Source organism: Python bivittatus, unplaced genomic scaffold, assembly GCF_059951505.1.
Source record: "Python bivittatus isolate LINGU-HERP-01145 unplaced genomic scaffold, Pbiv_v1 ctg000960_np1212, whole genome shotgun sequence".
Taxonomy (NCBI): domain Eukaryota; kingdom Metazoa; phylum Chordata; class Lepidosauria; order Squamata; family Pythonidae; genus Python; species Python bivittatus.
This window is the reverse complement of record NW_028277124.1, coordinates 10,871,457-10,894,895: the sequence shown is the minus strand read 5'-3', so window position 1 is coordinate 10,894,895 and position 23,439 is coordinate 10,871,457. Positions and strand designations below refer to the sequence as shown.

General features: G+C 37.5%; 1 protein-coding gene across 1 annotated transcript in view; it reads left to right on the top strand.

Annotated features, from left to right (window-relative positions):
• Positions 1-373: 373 nt before the first annotated feature.
• PCDH1 (protocadherin 1) overlaps positions 374-23,439 on the top strand; it is a 156,619-nt gene continuing 133,553 nt past the window's right edge. The window contains exon 1 of the mRNA XM_088131581.1: positions 374-430. The gene's annotated coding sequence lies outside the window, so the exon portion shown is untranslated. The remainder of the gene's footprint in view (positions 431-23,439) is intronic.

The window sequence follows — 23,439 nt, the reverse complement described above, 5'->3', positions numbered from 1 at the left end:
AAAAACTCGTTAGCATAAAGGAAAACCGAGAAGGGTCAGGGAGGAGGCTCTGCTCAATACTATTTTTCACCTACTAGTTGGATCGTTACACATATGTAGTGTGTGTACACCTTTCCTGCTTGGAAATGGCATTTGGTATAATTCAGTGTAAGCAACATGGCAGGATATTACCTCTTGCTGCTGGCTTATTTGATGCTGGGGCGGGAAAATGCTCTGCTTCATCTCCTGGAACATGCAGAATGAGCTGGCAGCAAACCCCCTCCCCGCAGGACTTGCGCGATGCTTCACCCCTCCCCCAATCTGGCTAGGCGTTGGCTTGGGGACATCACGTAACTGCTGCAAATCCTTTTCTTTTTCTCCAAATGCATTTGTTTTCAGTTGCTGGTACGAGCATTCTTGGGGGATAAGGAACACAAACGAGTTTGGCCAGGTACAGTGGCTCCTTTTAGTGCTTACTGCTGTGTTTTTTAGTGAAGCATCTCATTCTGGGGTGGCCAGGCCATGTATCTAAGGTAGAAGGTGTGTTGTGTTATGGCTCATGCTAGAGCAGTCTTAAAATATTCTTCTAGAATCGGTCATTTTACAGGAGCTGAGAAATGCTCCTGTAAAATGTTTCTCTGGACATAGAGAAAATGGAAATAAGCCAAAAGAAAAGGTGAAAAATATATTGTTTCCCTTTGAAAGAAGCATTAATGAAATGAAGAAATAGGTCTAGGTAAGTGTGGATGGAAAGAAACTGGTTCTTAGAGATATGGATCATGCAGATAAAAGGTGGATATCTGGATAGATTTTAGGTTAATTGTATATGATCAGCATGAATATACACCTTCTTGAGCAATTTGGTAGACATATTGGTATGTATTTGTGATGAAATTGTAGAGAGACTGGGTGAATAATGAACATATGCTATGTTGAAAGGAGATGGGTTTGGCAAAATGCAAAAATACACTTGAAGGAATTGTATGCATGGTGTATAATCTATCTGAAAGAAGAGGACATAATATATATATTAGAATAGATGTAATAGTGGAAGATGTTTAAGATGTGCCCTGGAGTAAGGAAGCATATTGCTTTGATCGTTGGATAGTATTTATGCCACTTTTTGCTTCCTGGATTTGTTTTAATCTTACCTACGTTAGAAGATGAGTTATATTAATATATTATGTAATATGTAACATATTAGAATGAGATGGATTTGAGGAAGGTAAGGATTCATTACATTTGAAATTTTTGTTAATACCAATGATTATATTAGAGTCTCTTCTGCCTCATAACCAGGGGCATCCCATTTTCTCAAGGTTAGCATTGTGCATTTCTTATGCATTGTCCCTAGTGAGTCACTATTTTAAAAACCAGAACTTGGTCCAAAATTATGTTTTGTTTTCTGTTATAAGGATTTGGATTGTGCACAGTATTTTTCCAATTTCTATTAGTGTTTTTGGAAGTTTCCAAATTCTTGAAAATCTCTAATCATGAATACAGCTGAAAAATACGCAGAAAGAGTCAAGGGACTGGAATAGTTTTCCTGCAAGGAAACTGTGTGTTGGGGGAGGTATTCATTTATGTTATAAAAATTATTCATCAACTTTTTTCCCTTTCAAAGACCTAGGGACTTCTGGTTGGGGAACTGAAACAGATAAAATGGCTTATTAACAAGAATGACAAGATGGAGTATGGCCATAGTCTTGGTCAACATTTAAAAGGATTAGGCAAATACATGAAAATAAGAGAATAAATGGCTTCTAGACATAACGGCTGTAGCAAATGCAGTAGATTTGGGAATCTAATTGGAAGGTTGCCATTGTTCCCAGTGGTACTTCAGTCTGATCAGAAATGTTCTTATAGATTTTGGGGATAAATTTAGTCCCTATTCTGGACTAAATTGTGGAAGGGAACATGAATATGCATATAAAGTACAATCCTATATGCCAGTTTGAAAAAAAAATCTTCAAATATTTTAAGGGGCCTGTAAGTATATAGACCCAAATGTGTTCTCAAAATGGATAATGTGATATTTAAATTCACTTAATTTGCAGGTTTTATGTTGTGGAGTAAGCAGTGGGGAGTAGGCCCATTTAAGCCATTGAGAGTTTATGAAAGATTTTGTAGTGGCTGGAATCAAGGAAAGGAAAGCATGAGACACTTCGAATGTTTTATTGGGAGGCACATTTTTGTGGCATATGTCATATATTTCTCTCAAAAATAGTAAAGTTACGCACTGAAATCCTATATACACTTCCTAGGCAATAAATCCCAATTTACATAATGGAAATTATTTCTGAGCAAACATTTGTAGGATTGCTAAAATAAGTAGCTATACTTGCACAAAGCTATTAGTTTATTTAATAACATAAATTGTGAAATAGACTGTCAAGGATGCTCTGTTCAGAACCCTGGTATATTGCTTCCAAATTTCACTCCCCAACTGGTCAAATTTGGCAGGGCAATTTTTTCTCCACAATTAATAGTGGAAAGGAGATGCAGACATTGTGATTAGGGCCATTTTGTAAGGTTTGGACAATGGAAACTGGAGCAGTTTGCCTCTCAAAGGTCTCCTGTTCCCATTCTCATCCTTACAATTCTTGCAAAGCCTGAGATGTTGCCATGTCTTATGATGATGTCACCACCTCACTAGACTACTTCCTGCAGCCCTCTAGAAGATTGGAAGACTAATTTGTGGCCTCTAACCTCTTATCTTTCCCATTCTACACCAGTGATTACAAACTGTAATGGCTGTGCTATGACATGGTATGCATGATTAACTGTTGGAGGGATAACTGTTGCTAAATGTTAGCAATGGATTACATAAAGAATATTGGGAGTTTGATTCGATTCGTGGGAAACAAAAAACTGTTCTATTATTCTATTTAGAATAAACTTAGTTATGTGCAAAATTTAATTTCTAATATTGATCATTATGATGGTGTCTAGCGAAATGGAATTGTAGTAACACCAATTTCATGTTTAATATTAAAACATACATTATGAACTTAGACCAGTGGTTGGTTTGTATCCTCACTGCAGGAGAAGCTAGTATTGGATATTCTCTAGTTAATCTAATGATTAAATGTTGACTAAGCTAACTAGGTTGTTTGTTTACATATTTATTTTATTTATTTTGTGTGCTGTCCTTCTCAATCAGTTTTTTCCTGTCATGGCAACTTGTATATTATTTCCTGTCAATAATGTAGTGAGGAATACTTGATCTGTGATGAATTCATATCAGCATTCCACTGCAGTGAACTAGTTATTTCACTTTTCTCACACTGAATTTTTGAGGAGAATATAAAGTTTGATCCACACTGAATCAAGGCGCTCAAGAGCTTGCTATGAATCCTTGATTGCCTCCTTTTCTTCATTCTTTCCAAGAAGGAAAGAATTCACAATAGGAAGCAGGGATGGATCAGTTTGGAGGAAGCTTCCTTAAAAATGAAAGAAACCTAAGCTTTTTTTCTGTTTCCAAAATGAAGTTGTTAGCAAAAATGATTTGCTCCTGAATATCATATTTGTATGGTTGGAGGCTGAGAAAGTAGTGAACTGGAGCAAGGAAGCAGGAGAAAACAATGTGTTTAGCTATCATATCTGGGCTGAAAAAATCCAGATAACCATGGCACCAAGGAATTAGAGTTAGTGAATTTATTTGCTGCCATCTAACAGTTGTCTGGATTTTTGTAACCCTAAGCAATGTGGCCATCCATTCTCCATTACTCTGCTTGACACTGCTGGTTATTCTGCTAATGGAAATAGGAAAGTAGCAATTCTGAATAAAAGATTTCATGATCCTTTATTCATATATGGCTCTCAAGCTGTAAGGATTGCTTCTCCATCATCTAAAAATAACTTGCTGTAATATGGTGCCTCTACATGTATTGAGGCTACGGTATCCAAAATCCCCAACCAACATTTTGGGAGTCATGGTCAAATGTATCTGGAGGGGACATGGTTGGGTATATACTGCCACTTATTTTGTAAATCTTTTTCATGTAGTAAGTAATGCCATATGGGTTTCATGTAGTCAGTAATGCCATTTGTATTCTGAACATAATAGAAATATTTACAATTCAATAAAGTTTAAATTTGCACTTTTAATTTTGTATAAAATGTAGGAAAGTTACAATACAAAAGAGTATACTGGCAGTAGCAATGTGTTGATACTTGCTCATTCAAAACCAAGAGAAAGGCAGGGCAGGAGTCAAAGCAATTTTATTACAGGAAATCTTTGTTTACTTATACATGTTAACTGATATGTACATCCGTGTACCTAATTGATCTGGAAATACAGGGATCTTACATAGAGGTGTGGAACTCTTTGTCATTGAACTTACCCTGAGGTAATTAGCTTACAGATGTGGGTCAGGAGGAGGAAGCAACGACAGATCAGCCCATGTGCTGTAATTTCAAGATTTGTGGACTTTGTGCGAACTTGGCATTTTATTTTATTTTTTATAATGTAGGAAAAAGGGAACTTAACTTTTTGAGGATCTGATGAGTATTGCATAATGAGATTAAAAATGTAAAGACTTCCTCAAGTAAAGCTCAGCTTCTGATGACTACATGGGTGTGTCCATGTAGTTTTCTTGGCAAAAAATATGGCAGTGGTTTGCCATTTTCTTCTGAGATTTTAAAAAAAAATTCCTTTAGTTTAGGTTGCTTCACCAGGAAGGTAACCTCTGCCAGTTTCCCCCCCCCCCCCTCTATGCATTAAAAGTAGCATTTTCTGGCTTGTGCTGGCTGAAGCTGTGCTTGCTTTGCTTGCTATTCTTCATTCTATTGTAGGCAGGCATTTCCACTCCAACTGGCTACTGTGCCCTGTAGCAGGAATGCCCCTCCATGGACATTTTTAATGAGTTCACTAATGAAGCAGTGAAATGATGGACCTCTCTTTTGTTTAAAGAAACCAGCTGAAGTTAACAAGAGTTCTGTCACTTTCTTTTGCTAACTCAAATGACAGGAGAAATGGCATTTTTTTCTTTTTCTTTCGTTTTTTTCCAGTTCATGAGGATAAAAAAGAAAGGGAATGAATCAATCATTGACCATAGTAAATGCAGTCCAAACAGAGCATCAGGCCATCTCCATGGCCAAAGCAAAGCAAGAGGTTAAAATCTGGAAAGGGATTTCTTAGGCCATTTTCATTTCTACCCCATTTTTGCATGGGAATCAAGCACCTTAAAGCTGCAGTGAGGGAAAGACCATAGTCCTGAGAGTAAGGCAAGTAAGACTTTGACAGGATCATGAGAAAAGGGCTAACAACCTAATCAAATCTTGGGGGGTGTATCCACATTAACCTTTTGTTCTAAGGAGGGAGTGCACAGGGAGCCTGAATATAATAATATAGATCTCAGACAGAGAGCCCAAAAGCAGGCTCAAGGTAAAATTAAAAGGGACAAAAAATATTGGGGGATAAAAGGATTTTTTCTTTTGAATGCCTGTTTTTTTCTGAATGAGGATTTTTCTGCACATACACTTCCAAGCCTTTCCCCAACCTGGCTGTAATGGCTTAAAAAGCAAACTCTTAAGAATAATAAATCTGAGCATTGAGATCTTTCATCTCGACCTAAAGGCTGATTCCAGTGAAACATATAGATTTGATTGGTCCAAAAACAATCAATTCAAATAATTTTCTGCCTCTCTTTCACAGGAAATAAAGTTTGCTAGGAGAAAGAGACAAGGAATGGAGGAGAATGTAAAAAGCTATGCATTCTGGATTCTGGGTAATTGTTTGTTTAGCTGTGAGGCCTGAAAATATCTTTTTTTGAATAGCTGTTGATTGCAAGTGTGATCTCAGAATTGCTGATTGCCCATTGTGGGTGATTTCAGGATTGCTTCCTGTTGAATAAAGCAGAGGCTGCTGTAGCAGGAATATAAGGCTGCCAATTTCCAAGAAAGGAGTTTACTGACCAAGTGAAAAGGAGAACTAACAGACATTTCTGGGGAATTCAATTTTCTCCCTAAGTCAGTGAGCCCTTTGTTAATTTGAGAACAAGAAATATGAGCCTTTCTACTAGTGTCACTTAAAGGAACAGTGAAGAGGAATAGATACGACTTTGCATTAATGACTTACAATGCTTGTGACATGGTTGTATTTTTGTCTGAAAACAGTTTGGCTCATGCTTGCAATAAGTGCAAGCTTGTAGCAGTACTTGAAGGAAAAGTGAGAGATTAGAGCAATTTAGCTCCTTAGAACAAAAGTTTAACAGATCAAACAATGGACACACTACATCAGGAAACAGCTCACCATAAGAAAAACAAAGAAGCAAACCTGTAGATAAAAGTGACAAGAGAAATAAGGCACAAATATTTTCTACATCTTTGAAATTCAAAAACATCCTTGAGACTTTCAAAGTTTCTTTAGGAAAAGAAAAAGAAACAGTAGTGAACAGGAAACAAAATGGCGAATCCTGAAGGCAAAAAGGGATGCAATTTGGCATGAAGGGACATATCTTTCTCTTCTACTGTGTATTTTTTTTAAACTACATTAAATTCTGTGCTATAGGATCAACACTTCATTAATCTTTACATTTCAGTATGTTTATTATACTTCTGTATTTTGCTTTAAATATGTCTACAAGAAAGCAGCAGCTTTATCTTCTTCTAAGGAGAGGGGAACTACAATGGCTTTATTAGAAGACATTTTCTGTCAGCTAAAAGCTTTGAAACCTATTCCAGGATCTATTTCATCTCTTCTGACAGCAATTGTGAAATCAATAACTATGAAGCACATAGAAAATAAGGTCAATAATCTCAAAGATCATTTGCAGCACAAGAAATTGCAATACAGACAAGTCACACTGTTTTGATTTCTTTTGCAACTGTTTTAGAAGCTCAACCATAACTTTGGGTAAGTGGTGTGTAAGATCTGATAGCACAAGATACTTTGCTGCAGTTTATGGAGGATTTTTTCAGGGAGTTAACTAATCCTGTCGTATTAATTAAAATCAAATAGGTTAATAATATTCCCATAGCAGAGAGATCATGATCTGAAATGAACATAAGACATTGTTCAGTTCTGATGCATCATCACAAAAGATGAATTCTGCACAAATTTAGACAAAAATCAAAACCCTGCTGGAATGGAAACCCCCAAGGCAGTCCGCTGTATCTTCCCTGATATTCCAAAATAAGTATATTTAAAGCAAAAAAGTGTCAACACAGATCATGATTTGGCCAAATCCCTGCAGCTTCAGCATTGCTTTCATGTCCCTTCTACTTTTTGTATTAACTTTCAAAGTGAAATCAAGAAATTTCTGGTCATGGCTGTGGTTAAAGCATTTTTAATGGGCCTGAGAATGACTCCTACTGTTTCTCCAGTTACTCAGTTTTATTCATAATATGTTATTAAATTGGAGTTTTAAAAAATACATCTCTTTTCCCCCTATTTCTTCTTTTCTCAGTCTTCATCACTTTTTCATCACTTTTTTTTAATCACTTTTCTGGGCATATTGCCAGTTCATATTTAGATTCTCAGGACTGCCATGTCCTGTCTCCTAGGTGACTTCTCATACTCTCTGTTCTTTTTTCTTTTTCTTTTTAATGTAATTTAAGTAGGCAACTTTGTGATCTAATTAGGATAAGATTTTCCCCACCCACATACTGATGTAAAGTCATATGCTTTTTATTTTATTATTTTATTAACGATATATATTTTAATGTAGTCTTTTTCTTTTCAATTAGAGTACATATTTTTTAGACTGGTGTGAAAGGAGGAAAGAGTAGGCTGATGGCAAGACCTGTGCTCCCTTCTTCCATTCCTTTTTGGTTGTTTTCCCCAGTGATGGAAAGCAAGTGGTGCTCCGTGCATGGGGGGGAGGGGAGAAGGAGGAGCAACAGTTGGAGCCAGAGTTCAGCTGAGAGAAGGCAAGCAGAAAGACCATTGAAAATACAAGCTTAGAGAGAAAGAAACAGAACTGAGCAACCTGGTGGTGGTTCAATCTGCAGGATGGGTGAGCAGCATTAAACAGAAACAAAAAGGAAGAAGCTGAAGCCAGTTGAGAAGGGAAGACCTTGGGGAGTGGCAACAGTTGAGAAAACTGGGGTCTGGACAGTTGTTCCCTCCTCCATCAGAAGAAGAATATTCTTGATGAGAACAGCTGACAAATGGATGGTGGCAAGTGCAGTAACATGAACAGCCACTATAATGCTGGTGGTGCTGTACCCAGCTTCAGGAACCCTGCAGCACAGAAGTGATGATGAATGGCAGGAAGATTCAGTCACCCTCTGGGGAAGATGGGCAGCAAATAAATAAATAAATAAATAAATAAATAAATAAATAAATAGTCCAACTTCTGGCAAAGTGAAGAATTGTGTCGGAGGGAATTCTGAGGAAATCACATCCACCAAAGGTCAGGAAACTAAATCCCTGGAAGCAAGAAGCAAGGAAGAAGCAGACAACACCAGCGTCAACTCTGTCTGAAGTCTGCTGAGACCATGCAAATGACTTTGGGACAGAATGGATAAGAAGGACCAGGGGAGAATTTGAAGGGCATGAGAAGTGGAATTGAAAGGGAAACTAAGTGGGGGTAGCTTAGATAGATAAATGTGATAAGAAAGAAATATTGCATTTAGGGTATAAACCCAAAATAGTGGATAGACTATAAAATATAACTGGGTAGACAGTAGAATAGAACAATACAAGGTAAAGGTAAGAATAATTCCTGGGAATAAGAAAAAACAGCCTCTTTGTATTAGACAGACGTTTTGGACTTATTCAGCCTCTTGTATGGCTCTAGCTGCATTTCCCAAAAAGAACTGGCAACAATATATATCTGCATAATCATTAATAGATTTAAGTAATGCAAATAATACAGACCAGATGAATATCATTAAAATGAGTTGCTGTTTTGATTCATAAAGATTTCTGTTGCCAGATATCATCACTTATAACTGGTATCAATTAAAGATTTTAAATTTTGATTCATATTAATTTTGGTTATCATAATAGTTAATATATATGGACTTAATTTGCACTTTTCCTGCTATGTTACATGAATGTTTTCACTATTTAATAGAGATATCTTATGACTTATATTATGGGGGGAAACTTTAATAAAAATTCAGACTGCAAACTAGGTAGAAATACCCACATACATTTTTAAAAAATCAGTTAAAACTACAATTTGAACCTACAATGAAAAAGTTAAATTTGATTGATTCTTGGTGATTGCTACATCCTGAACCAAGAAGAATAGCTTTTTATTCAGCAGTTCATCAAAACTTTTTTTTGATCAGAATGTTTAATCTTTTCAATATATTCAAATATGTAAGATTAATACCACTGTATGTGTATTTCAAATCATAGTCCTTTTAGTTTAAAATTTTATTAATATAGTCAACCCCCTTGGAACTTGATGATTCAAATATTCTTTGTTGAATGATGTTGATTTTATAAAACAGATTAATGCTGTTTTAATTAATGGATTATAATTAATCCATTATAATATTTTGAATTCAAAGCAGGTACAGCCAGTTCCCTGATTTTTGAATAGGAAGCATGTAAGGCCCATATTTGTGGTTGTTTTATCACATATACATCAATAAAAAGAACCAAAAAAAATTACATGAGACCAAAATGAAAAATTGGAAACTTTTTGAACATATGTTGTTAGAGGTCCTATTTGTAGTTTATATAGGGAGATATAGCAAACTAAATCTGAAGTAAATAATATCTTATTGGAAATACCTGAATTTGCTGTTGTTTATGTCAAATACATTAGGAAAAAGTGAATTTATTTATTTTTGGGAAATGTATATGGCTGCCCTTCTTAAGCAAATAACTCTCAGAGATTAACAATACAAACCAATAAAAACATCAACATTAAAAAATCAACAATACAAACCAATTAAAACATACTTAAAAACATGCAGTTAAAAAAACTTGAGCCCTGGTCAGTTCTTGGCAAATTGTTTGAAGAAGAAAAAGAAAGAAAAATGTAGCTATTAAAATGAGGAAGATAAATTATGTAGTTCCTCTGAAGACATAAACTTTCAGCTTTTACTTTCACAGGCTTTCTTTTGCTAAAATTGATCTTCCACAATTAGTGAAATTGTGAATTTTGAACTAATTGACTTTTGACTTTTGATCAAATTAAATATGTGACTTTAACTTTGAGTAATAGTAAAGCAACAAGATTTGATGGATTTCTTGTCTAATGGCATAAACATTTTCTGATACTCTTGATTCTAAACATGATTTATATGAAAGATCTTGGAAGACAGTTATTTGTTGTCATTTAGCAAAGACTACAATATACTTACACCAAACTCAACAAAGATAATACTTTACGTCCCATGTACAATAGATGTCAAAATTCACACAGCTCTTTTTGCAAGAAAGATTGTAAAAAGTGATTCCTTCAGTGGTCAAGAATGATTTGCTTTTTAACCCCCCCCCGACATAGATTAGACAATATTTAACATAACATATATGATTGATTTTAATAAAGATAGAGTTTATTAAGATGCAGTTACACTGTCAGAGGCTGAAAAAGTCTTTGATAAAATTTATAGGTAGTAAATGTTCAGTATGGGTCAGTATACTACGTGCAGCCCCTACATCCAGAGTTTACCACCCACTGTTCCAATTCATAAAAGCACCAAGCAAGGATGCTGACTTTCCCTTTTGATTTTGAATATTTATTTGGAAACCTATCTTGTGTTATTAAATAGGATTATAATATGTGTGGTTTATTTTGTAATTATTTAGATTACAAATTAATATTAAATGTTTATTATACTTTATTTATATCTGCATTTCATGTTGATTCCAGCTTTGATTAATTGGATAAATGTGTTTGTGAAAATAGTAGGATATTAAGTTAACTGGTCCACATTGCTGTAGATGCCAATAGATAAAAATCCCTTAATTCATTAAACACTTTTTAGTTTCATATTTGTAATGAATATTTTATTTATCAAATTCAGCATTAATCTTCAGAAAATGGTAGATCAGATATTTAAAGCTACAAAAGCATAAATAAGAACTAATAATTATAATCTTTGGAATTTCTGCTTTTAAGAGGCACTAAATAAGGATATTCACTGTCATCTCTTTTATTTAATTTGGTTACAGAAGTGTTAGCAGTAGTATTACAGATGAATAGCCACAACAAAGGAATGAATATAAAACCTATTAGACTTATTTGCTGGTGATCCGATGCTTACTCTGTCAAATCTGGTACATTCAGGCAAGTTTATTTTAGAAACAGTTGCAAAATTTTACTATGGTATTGACCCTGTCAATTAATTATAAAAAATCTTAATTTGCATCCATACTCCCCACAAAATCCAAAAAATAATATCTAATGCTAACAAATTTAAATCAAAAAAAATTTGGAGGGGGGGTGCCTTCAAGTCAGTGTTGACTCCTGAACATATAATGTCTGGACTAGTCCTTGCAGTTTTCTTCACAAGATTTTAGAAGTGGTTTGCCATTGCCTCCTTCTGAGGGCTGAGAATGACTGGCTCAACATCACCCAGCTGACTTCACCATCTCCCCGTTTCTAGCCTGGTGGCTTAACCACTAGACCAAACTGGCTCTCTGTTTAGTATTAATTACAGCCAAATATGGGGAAAAAGCACAGATCTGAAAAACAGGATAAAAAGTTTAAAAAAATATTTTAGGCCAAATTGCATCATTTAAAATGATGATTATTCCTAAATTGACCTTTCATTTGAGACACTCCCAGTGGGTATCTTGGATAAAGACATAACAATTTGGCAGAGAAAAATTGAAGCATTTTGTTTTAAATCATCAAAATCTAGAATTAATAGAAATACTTTATATGTACCATAGAGTATGGGTGGGTGGGGAAGCCCATACTTGAAACCACATTGTCAAGCAGCACAGCACAGGGTTTATTCCATTTATTCTAGAAGATTCAGTAAGGTTTATTTGAATGAACATAGAAATTAAATATTCTTCTTCCAAAAATATCTATAAAATGAAGTTAAATAAATAAATGGATTTATTCAAGTTATGACCCAGTTGCATAGGAAGAGGTATTTGGCACATACTGGGTACCTCTTCATGAACTACCCTGATGATATACACAGGTTTTTATAATCAGGGCAGAATAGTCCACTTGAAATTGTGGAAAGAGAAGGGTCTATTTAGAACAAGGGATTTTTATAATGATTTAGTAAGTTACATGGGCTAAATCAAAAAGGAACTTTCTTCCATATTTGATGGAAATACAGTGCTCAAAATTTTGGAGGTTTTTAATGCCAGCAATGACAAAACAAAAGGTAGAATGTGTACCAATATCAAGCTGGAAGAATGGAAGAAATAAAATCATTCAAAGCAAAACCGTAACCTTTTACATGCCTTTAGCAGCACTGGCCTTGACCACCAGTGGAAATACATGGATAATTTATCACTTGAAGTGGAACAGTCTTATGGGAGGATCAGCCTGCCTCCTGAAGTCATGGGTGCTCCATCAGTGGAGGTTTTCAAGAAAAGATTGGACAGCCATTTGTCTGCAGTACAATGAAAAATGGTATGATAAGATTTGGTCATTAAATGATCAACATTTATTTACAGTCCAAGACCAAACACAAAATTGTTATTTTTATTGCTTGTGAAGGTCTCTGATAAAATACACATGCTTAAAGAACGAAGTGGGGAAAGTGTTATCAGAGTAGTCAGGATTTTATCTATTTTATAAATGGCAAAATGAATATTGATCAGGCTGAATGGAAATTTTAAATTTAAATGAGCTGACATAAGAATAAAGCTGTTGTGTGCAGTGCAATGTAAAGAAACTTAAGGATAAAAAATATATATTAAAAACACTTAGAAAAAGGAGAATAGTTCAGTTATGTGTTTCTTATCCCATGTGATATTTCAGATAATTACTCATACATGAATAAAATATATAAGGAGATATTTTTTAATCTAGATAGATGACATTCTTTAAACATTATCTTTTGGGGCAAGTCTAATGCTCTTTAAATTAATTAGCTAGAATATTCATCTTGGTGGAATTCCTACCCATATATCGATAGGTAGGTAGGTAGGTAGAGATTGTGTCTGTGTGTGTGTAATGTTTTGTAAACTTTTGTAGATGCTTTCTAATCTGAAGCTGTATTTTTGGATTTACAGGACTCCATTGTATTTACATAGAAAATCTTGAGAAAATCATCATGTTGTTGGAGATGTAATGAGATTAATGCTTCATACTGGTATAGGATTTCACAGCTGGTATCTATTGGGCAGTGTTGGGCTCCAGGGTCTAGTGACCATGGTCTAGATGACAGATAGGAGAGTAAGCTATTATTCTCTTTCTCAGGGTGATTCTTCGATTTCATATTTACATAGGAGCCTATGGAGTTTTCTCTGTTCTGTGGTGTGATTTGCTCAAGTTCATCATCCTCTAGAGGGAGAGGGTGATATTAATTCCTGAGTTCCACTGGCACCAAGTGCTTCCTTGATCTTCTTGCCTCTTTGGGTCACATTCTTCTACATGTTTCCCTCTGTCAGAGGGTTTCCCCCCCTCTCTTGTAGGGGAATGTGGGGGTAACCTTGATGAAGGAACTTTAGAACTGTTAAGAGAGGAGAAACCAAAACTTAGTGCTGTGAAAGTGTGAGAAAGAAACTCAAAATAACCCTGCTTTGGTTTTGCTTTGTATAACAGGGGCAAAGTGAAATCTGACTGGCTTTCAAGATTTTGTTATTATACACTACAACAAAACAATAACATTCCTGTAATCCATGTGAAGTTTGTTTCCTGACCTGGCCTACTTCAAAGAGCTGGAAGCCTCACTATTCTCTCAATACAGAGGCATTGTACCTTGGTTTTGATTTTGGAGCTGGTGTTGTATCCCTGGGTCATCCTGCTCTCTACAGTATAGGTTGCCAAGGTGGTGTTGCAACATTATAGTGAGAGGATATGCAAAAAGCAAACCTCTGCAGTGCCATGCAATTGGGGCAAGGTTTTCCACAGCCAGGAACGGCTAAATGGCTTGCAGCCCAACCAGTATTACTTTGTTCTCATGGAAAATGGAGAAGTTTGGAGGAGCTGGAAATCAATTTCTTCTGACCCAATATGATTTTTTTTAATAGTAGATTGGCCAGCATAATTTCCTACAGATCACTCTAAATTTGCCTTTGTTCTTAGTCTGCTGAAAGAAGAGGCTGTCAAATGGGCTGTGCCCCTCATTGAGGGCAATGATCCATTGTTGGATAATTACCAGAACTTCATGCAAATATTTAGAGTTGTTTTTATGATTTCGCCAAGAGGACAACAAATCAGAAGATTTGTAAGCTGAAGCAAGGAAACTACAGAGTTTGTGAGCACATACTGGATTTTCAGTTGTATGCCAGAAATGTGGGGTAGAATGATTGTGCTTTGATCAACCAGTTTCAGGTAGGATTTGCTGATGAACTGAGAGATGAATTAGTGAAGCAAGGCACCACCAGAAGAACTATTCCAAGGTTGTGTGTGAATTGATGGGTAACTGCAGGACTTGAGGCACAAAGGAAATAATAAGGGGAGGAGGTCTTATACAGTAGTCTCTCTTCACCCATACCTCCCTTTTCCTATGGCCTCTTCGGATTCCAACTCCAGAGAACCCATGAAAATAGGAGCAATGAAGAGATCTCTGTCCTCAGCAGAGAAACTGAGAAGGACAGACCTTGGTTTATGTTTTTACTAGACAGTATCTAGCCAAGAGTTGCACCACTAAAGTAGAAACATTGAATCATAGGGTTGGAAGGGACCTTGGAGGTCTTCTAGTCCAACCCCCTGCCCAAGGTAGGAGTCCTCATACCATCTCAGACAAATAGTTCTTCAATCTTTTCTTGAAAGTACAGAATATACAAATCTCTGAATCAGTTGTATCTATGGAACTCCACGTCATGGCAAGTGCCCAAAGCACTCCAGAGCCTCATCTTTGGGAAACTTTACAGGCTCCCTTGCCTTGAATTCAACAACTTTCAAAAACTGCTTTCCTCCTTGGCTCCGGTTGTGGTGGATGAAGATGTAAAGGGGAGAAGGAATGACCTTGAGGAACAGGAGAAAGAGGCACAACTAAGGCAATCATTAGATAAATCTGAGTCAAGGGCAGAAATGTTATTTGAGAAAGTGCCTCAGACATGACCCCAGTTCTCATGAAGATGGAGGGAGGGGGGAAGCACATTCAGACTTGCAAGATTCTGTTACTGTAACCTTATAATAAAAGTATTAATATTCATAACTTTGGTTTCCTAGTCTGGTCTATCTTGAAGGCTGACAGAGGAAGAAGAATATGAAAGAGAATGTATTTTGGATTCTAGATGCAGGAGAAGACATTTGGAATATCTTATTCACTGAAAGGGCTACCTTGAATCAGGTCATGAGAGAGAGAGTGACCAATGTCCACGCTTCAAATCTTATACACCATTTCCCATGACCTCCCACTATTGTTAATAGGCAACAAGCCCCAAGACAAAGGAAACTCTTTACTTCTTGCCACATAGATTTTCTAGTGCCAGCTGCCATGTAATAAGGGAGGGTGAACTTTTCAGCTGTATGACTCTGGGTTGCCAGGCTTGTCTTCTGACCCTGGGCAACTGCTGGGACATCTGCAAGCAAGGGTGGAGGAAGTGAGTCTGCAGCTGTTTTCCATATTTCCATAGACTGAGCGAGAATGATTCTGATGGGGGATGTAATGTAGAAGACTGTTGAGATCATCTTGATGAAGGAATGCAGGAGAAGTTAAGGGAAGAGACGTGACAGTTAAGTCCTTGGAAAGGGAAAGTATGAGAAAGAAACCCAAAATAACATCTTGATTCTATTTGGTAGAAGTGGGGCTAAGGGAAACTCTGTCAGGCTTTCAAGATTCTGTTATACCCTGCAACAATAAAGTAGCATTCCTGTGATCTTTGCAGTGTCTGTTTACTGACCTGGCCTACCTTGAAGGGCTCACACCTGCTCTTTGGTATTCTCTTCTCTGTCCTCCTGGAGCACTTCAGCACATCCTGTCCAGAAACCTTTCATCTTCCCTGATACACTTCAGTAGAGCAGTATAGCAACACTCTCCTCAAATCCCTTCAGTTTCTCCTCCAATCAGAAATAAGGTTGTACTTGCAGCAGGTGTAGTTTGAATCCTCTTTAGGCAGGAAGGCAAATATTACATGTACTTTGCAGATCACGATGCTTCTCTCATTGTCCATATTGCTTGCCAGCCTTCCCTGCCAATTCCCCTAGTAAACTTCCACACAAATTTTCTATGGTTTCTTGATGTGGTTGCAAGCCCCGAGAAGCTGCTTTTCTAAGTAAGGATTGAAAGAAAAAGATTAGGAAGAAAAATAAAGAGGCAAAAGAAAAGTGCCTCCCCTTTGACTTCTCATCCAAACTCCACTGCTAGTCTTGTTTGTCTCCTTATTTGCTTGCTAAATGAATTTACTCTTCAGAAACTGGGTTCCTGATATTTCTCCTTCACCTGCCTCAATTAGATTGAGGAATGCTGCAATCAGACATAATACAACAGGAATGTTGCCATCAGACATAATGAGCTCGGGGAAGAATCAGTAATCAGTCACCAGCTCTTAGGAAACTATCAGCAGCAGTTAAGACCCAGTCGGTAGCAGCAAAGAGTTAGCAGTGTCTCTCCCTGTTCTGCCTCTTCCAGCTCTCTTGAGAAACTTCCATTTTCTCTTTCTGTTAATACCTGCAAAAGGAGGAGGACCCAGGGAACTACAAAGCAGTAAGTCTGATGTAGATACTTAGGAAAATTCTATGATTGATTGATGGTGCTATCAAGTCAGTATCAAATCCAACATTTGATTGATTGATTATGTGCCACCAAGTCAGTGTCAGCTCTTAGTAAACACATAGACTTTCTTCAAGATAATTTGTCTTCAGTCTAGTCTTTTAGTTCTTTCAATGTGCATTCATTGCTGTTGTAATTGAGTCCATTGACCTTGCTGCTGGTCATCCTCTTTTTCCTTCCATTTTCCTCAGCATTATGGACTTCTCAAGGGAACTGAGTCTTGTATGACTGTAACTGAGTCTAGTATGTTCAAAATATGAAAGTTTGAGTCTGCTCATTTGTGCCTTGAGTGAAAACTCTGGGTTGATTTATTCTATGAGTTTTTTGTTTGTTTTCCTGGCTCTCCTATGGTATTTTGGTGTTGGAGTCATCTCCAACACCAAAGTTCAGAAGTGTCAATGCTTTTTCAGAATCCAACTTTGGCATTCATAGGGCATCAGAGAAAACCATTTTCTGTTTCTTTTCCAAAGCTTTCATTGCTACCTTACTGAGTGGTAGCTGTAGTGTACTGCTGATTTCTTCATTACTGAGAGTTATATTACTGTGAATTACTGATTTCTTTATTACTTAGAGTTGACCCTAAAAGGCAGAAGTTACCCACCACTTCAGTGTCTTCATTGTCACAGGTTGCTTGTACCTGTTGTCACTAGCTTGGTCTTCATACAGTCATGTGAAAAAGAAAGTACACCCTCTTTGAGTTCTATGGTTTTACGCATCAGGACATAATAAAAATCATCTGGTCCTTAGCAGTTCTCAAAAGTAGGTAAATACAACCTCAGATGAACAACAACACATGACATATTATACCATGTCATCCTTTATTTTACAAAAAGAAAGCCAAAATGGAGAAGCCATGTGTGAAAAACTAAATACACCCTTACTGCTTCTGTAGGTATGAAGAGGCTAAGTAGCAGCCAGGTGCTGCTAATCAAATGCCCTTGATCAGTTGATCATCAGCAAGTATGACTACCTCTATAACAGCTGAAGTTTTAGGAGTTTGCTGGTCTCGAGCATTGAGGTGTGTGTTAACACAATGCCAAAGAATAAAGACATCAGCAATGATCTTAGAGAAGCAATTGTTGCTGCCCTCAGTCTGGAAGGGTTATAAGGCCATTTCCAAGTCCATCATTCTACAGTGAGGAAGATTATTCACAAATGGAAAACATTCAAGACAGTTACCAATCTTCCCAGGAGTGGATGTCCCAGCAAATGCACCCCAAGGTCAAACCGTGCAGTGCTCAGAGAAATTGCAAGAGAATCCAAGAGCTACATCTCAGACTCTATAGGCTTCAGTTAGCATGTTAAATGTTGAAGTTCATGACAGTACAATTAGAAAAAGACTGAACAAGTATGGTTTGTTTGGAAGGGTTGCCAGGAGAAAGCCTCTTCTCTCTAAAAAGAACATGGCAGCACGGCTTAGGTTTGCCAAGTTGCATCTGAAAAAATCACAAGACTTCTGGAACACTGTCCTTTGGACAGATGAGACCAAAGTGGAGATGTTTGGCCATAATGCACAGCACCACATTTGGCGAAAACCAAACACAGCATATCAGCACAAACATCTCATGCCAACCGTCAAGCATGGTGGAGAGGTGATGATTTGGGTTTGTTTTGCAGCCACAGGACCTGGGCACCTTGCAGTCATTGAGTTGACCATGAACTCCCCTGTATACCAAAGTATTCTAGAGTCAAATGTGAGGCCATCTGTCCAACAGCTAAAGCTTGGCCAACATTGGGTCATGCAACAGGACAGTGATCCCAAGCACACCAGAAAATCTACAACAGAATGGCTGAAAAAGAAAAGAATCAAGGTGTTGCAATGGCCCAGTCAAAGTCCAGACCTCAACCCGATTGAAATGCCATGGCAGGACCTCAAGAGAGCTGTGGATAAACAAATGCCCACAAACCTCAATGAACTGAAGCAATGTTATAAAGAAGAGTGGGCCAAAATGCCTCCACAATGATGTGAGAGACTGATAAAGTCATACAGAAAACGATTACTTAAGTTATTGCTGCTAAAGGTGGTTCTACAAGCTATTGAATCATAAGGTGTACTTAGTTTTTCACACATGGCTTCTCCATTTTGGCTTTTTTTTTTTGTAAAATAAATGACATGGTGTAATATGTCATGTGATGTTGTTCATCTGAGGTTGTATTTACCTACTTTTGAGAACTGCTAAGGACCAGATTATTTTTACTATGTCCTGATAAAACCATAGAACTCAAAGAGGGTGTACTTTCTTTTTCACACAACTGCATCTTTTCATTTTGCTCTTAGTTTTTCATTGGTTGAATAAATATGCAGCCTTAACTCATTCTCTTGCCAAACTGGAGGTTTTTCAGTCTGTCACTTTGACTTGGCAATGACCAGAGTGCTGATCTTCATCTTCTAGTACTAGAGATCTAGTAAATAGGGAATATCTTCTAAGGTATGTTGGATATTGACTTCTCTATTGCACAGAGTTCCAGTATACTTCTTCCATCTCTAGTCTTTTACTGTTACTATTGGTGTTCTTTAGAATTTGAGGTTGGAACCTTCTTCTGAATTCAGAGATCTTTTGGATGACTTTCCTAGTTTTATGGTTCTGTTTTCATCTTCAGTGTCTTTACAAATGTTGTTGTAATACTGCTTCTTGTCTCTTCTAACAGCATGAAAGATTAGAAAATTTATTGAAAATAACAATGAAATTTAAGAGAAATCTAAAGCTCTTCACTTAGTACATAGAAATCAAATGCGTAGGTATAGAATGGGGAAATATCTGGCTAAGATATTCATCTGTATGCTGATGATACCCAGTTATACATCTTTACCCCAAGCCAGGCAGGTGATGCTATTTCAGTGTTGACTCAGTACCTGAGGCTGTGAGGGTCTGGGTGGGAAGGAACCAGCTCTGACTCAACCCTAGCAAGATGGAGTTGCTTTGGGTTTTTGGTCTCTGTAGATCTGGTGATGTGTTAACTTTGACTTTTGATGGGGTACTTCCCTGGATAAAGCTGGTGCACAATTTGGGGGTCTTCCTGGACTCATGGGCCCTGCTCAAGGAGCAGGTGGCTGCCATGGCTAGTGGTGGCCTTCTTACAGATTCATCTTGCGCATCAATTGCACCCATTCTTGAACTGAAATGCCTTGTTCATGATTAGTCAGGCCTTGGTTACTTCCCACTTGGACTACTATAATGTGGTCCATGTGGGGTTGCCCTTGAAGACCACCTGGAAGTTATAACAGGTATAGAATGTAGAGGTGTGCATAGTGTTGAGTGCCTCCCCATATATCCATGTTATACCACTGCTGCATAAGCTACATTGGCTCCTAGTTTTTTTCTAGCTGCAATTCTAGGTGCTGGTTATCACCTTTAAAGCCCTGCATGGCATGGGGCCAGACTAATTGTGGGACTACCTTTCCCTGAAGCTATCTTCCTGTTCTATCTGCCAGGTTGGATAGGGTGAGTGAGCTCCAGGTCCCTTCCCTCTCTTCTGTTGAACACCCTTCCCTGGAATCCAGCAGGCCCCCTCACCCTTTTAGCCTTCCAGAAAGCTGTAAAAAAGCTGGCTTTTCCCACAAGTGTTGAGATAACCATTGTGGGGAGATGGGCGGGGACAAGTCTACTAAATAAATAAATAAAATAAATAAAGTTTGTATTTGTTGATGCATTAGAGAGTGTTGGTTGGGACACTAGGTTCTGGTTGTTGTTGTTATTATTATTATTGTAAGCTGACAAGTCAAATAAATAAGCAAGAAAGCAAGCAGTAATATTTACAGTAAAAAGGTCTTGGAACATAGCTGATAACAACCTGGATGTGTTAACAGTATGATATGATTTAAAAAGGAAAGAAAAAAATGGCAATTTTAGCTTGTCTGAACTTTGGTGACACAGAAGTATAGAAGAGTCCTCAAGATTTAATAGACAAAACCACAGTACGTAAGCACAGTCTTGTGAGCCAGTTCAAACTTTACTGTAACATTCTAAGATAGAAAAAAATTTGTCATGTAGATAAAATAAACAGATCTTCAGATCCCCATTTTCTTCACTACTGCTCTAACTGACATAAACAGGTTACAATGCAATAAAAGCAGCAAATTACATTAAAACATTAACTGTGCTACTTTATAGTAATTAAATATTTCCTTGCCTGGAAAGTAATGCGTCTTCTGAAGTCAGTGTACCTATGTTACTGTTTGGTGCATAGCTACACCAAATTCCCCATAGAGTTAATCAAGGACTTCAGATAAATTTAGCAATCTCTCATAACTAGCAGACCATTGGTGTTAAGATCCCATTCTCTCCCTCTTTGTGTCAGAAGATCATTGTAAAAAGTAATTGCATCAGCAATTATTAAATGCTAGCTTTCTAGGAAAAGAAATAGTAAAGTAATTAGCCAGAACAAATGTGTGTTTTCGACAAATATTGCTAATAGCACCTATGGAGTTCTTTGATAACTGATGGCTAAAGGATAGCTCTGTCTTACACATGGAATGCTGTAGGGAGATTTCTTTCAGAACTAGCTATTCGGGAGCTCCATAGGGAACTTCTGTGATGGGAGGCATGAGTGAGGAGGATACTGGAATGGAGCTTCAAGGTTACAGGGAGGGGGAGAGACATTCCAAGCATCTCCTCAACCCCCAGCCGGAGCGTGTGAAAGTGAAGAGGAGACTGGTCCCTCCCTAAGGGATTCAGGGTTATAGTTGTTGTAGTTGGGGGTTAGAGTTAGTCTGGTGAGATTCTGTCTAGTAGGTGTAAGCTAATAAAGTAACTGAGCTGTTCCTGAACTGTCTCGTGGTGGTTCTTGGGCTGAACCTGACATCAATCTCGCCAGACTCCTACTCCCATCAGGAGGGAGGAAATTCTCAGCATCGCAACTGTAACCCTAAATCCCTTAAGGAGGGGCCAGTCTCCTCCTCTTTACTTTCACACGCTTCCGCTGGGGGCTGAGGAGATGCTTGGAATGTCTCTCCCCCTCCCTGTAACCTTGAAGCTCCATTCCAGTATCCTCCTCCCTCATACCTTCCATCACAATTTCCCTGTTAATGGTATTGAAAATATTTTTAGCGGCCCCTCTGAAGCATGTCTGTGGTTGAACATCTTGAAGGTGTTTCCATGATTATTTCTCTGTGCAGACCCTGCAAGGGATTTTTTTTTTTAGTTGCTAACATGTAGTAAAAGATATACACATGCTCAAACATACACATTGAGAGAAAGGCCAAATGCTAAGAGGGTAACATTCATCTCAGCTTCTCCGCCATAGCTGTGCTTTTAGTGGATAAGCGTGCATATTTTTGGTGTGAATTAGATTAGATTAGATTGAATTTAAACATTAAAGCTTAGAACTTAGAAACTGGTAAGTGGCATTAAAACCTGTTAATTGCTCTCTTAACTTTTTTTTATTTTACTTTCTTGCAGTACTCATGGTCCTTGCTGTCAGGTTTTCACTAAAGAAAAAATAAATGTTTCTGCTCTCAAATGAACATTGCCTTGTGACTCTTTCTAAATATGGACATTATTAATCCCACTGAAACAAGTCGATACTAAGCCCCTCAGGTCTCACAGTAATGCTTCTAATATGAAGTAATTGTTTGCTGTGAGACTTATCCATGGGATATCCTGATCCTCAGAGATCACTCCAAGTGGGTTCTGAGAAGAGGTTATTGTTCAACCTGTAATCTGAGAAAGGTAAACATGATCCAACATCATGTTATTTTCCAACATCTTTGGTGAGCTTCCTTTCACCCAGGAATTTGCAGATCTCCAGTGGTCTTTGATCCATCCTGGAACCTGCAGTTCTTCAGCAGCCAAAACTGCCTACTGCCACCTGTCATATTCTTCTTCTCTCCAGCTCCAAACACAACTCCTTTTCTGCCCACTCCTTTCAACTTCCTTTCCCTCCAGCACAGTGATGGTGAACCTTTTGGGCTCGGCATGTCAAAATTTCAGAAAATGCCTAACTTGACTCTGCTGGCGTGTTGCCGCCCCCCCGAACAAAAGGGAAACAATTCTTTATATATTCACTTATTTTAAAAAATACAGTCTGATCATGTGTGGTGCTATGTATTATATAAGGAAAAATCAAATAATTACAAAAATGAGATATGAGTAAAGCAAACTCAGTTTCTTTGGTAACTCAAATAGGGGGAATAGTTGTTGGTATTGGTGAACACTGGTGCGTCACTCAAAATGTCATGGCATGCCATCTTTGACACACGTGTCATAGGTTTACTATCAGTGCTCTAGCATGACAGACTGAGTGCGTTTCATATCCAGCTGTTACCAGACTCCAGGCATAACTTTTATGTCTAGGAGATTACATGACAAGATTATCAGATAGTGTTTACCTATACCATTCTATCACACTATGCCAAATAATACTTGTTCAGACCCCTGCGTTAAGTATTGTTGTGCCCAGGTCTAGGCACCATACTTTAAAAAACATTCAGACAAACCTCAAGTGAAATTCAACAAAGATGATTGGGAGACTACAAACAAAATGTATGTCCTAATGGAAACGGGTGATATTTTTTGAGCTGATTTAATTTGAATTCTTGCATTGAATAAGGATTGGACTTAATTGTTTATTATGACCCTTTCAGCGCTGTGATTATTTGTATGTGTGTGTGTGTGCGCATTTGTGTGTATCCAGTGATATGCTGATGATATTTTATGCTTTATTGATAAACCAGAAACTTAAAAGCATCTCCAG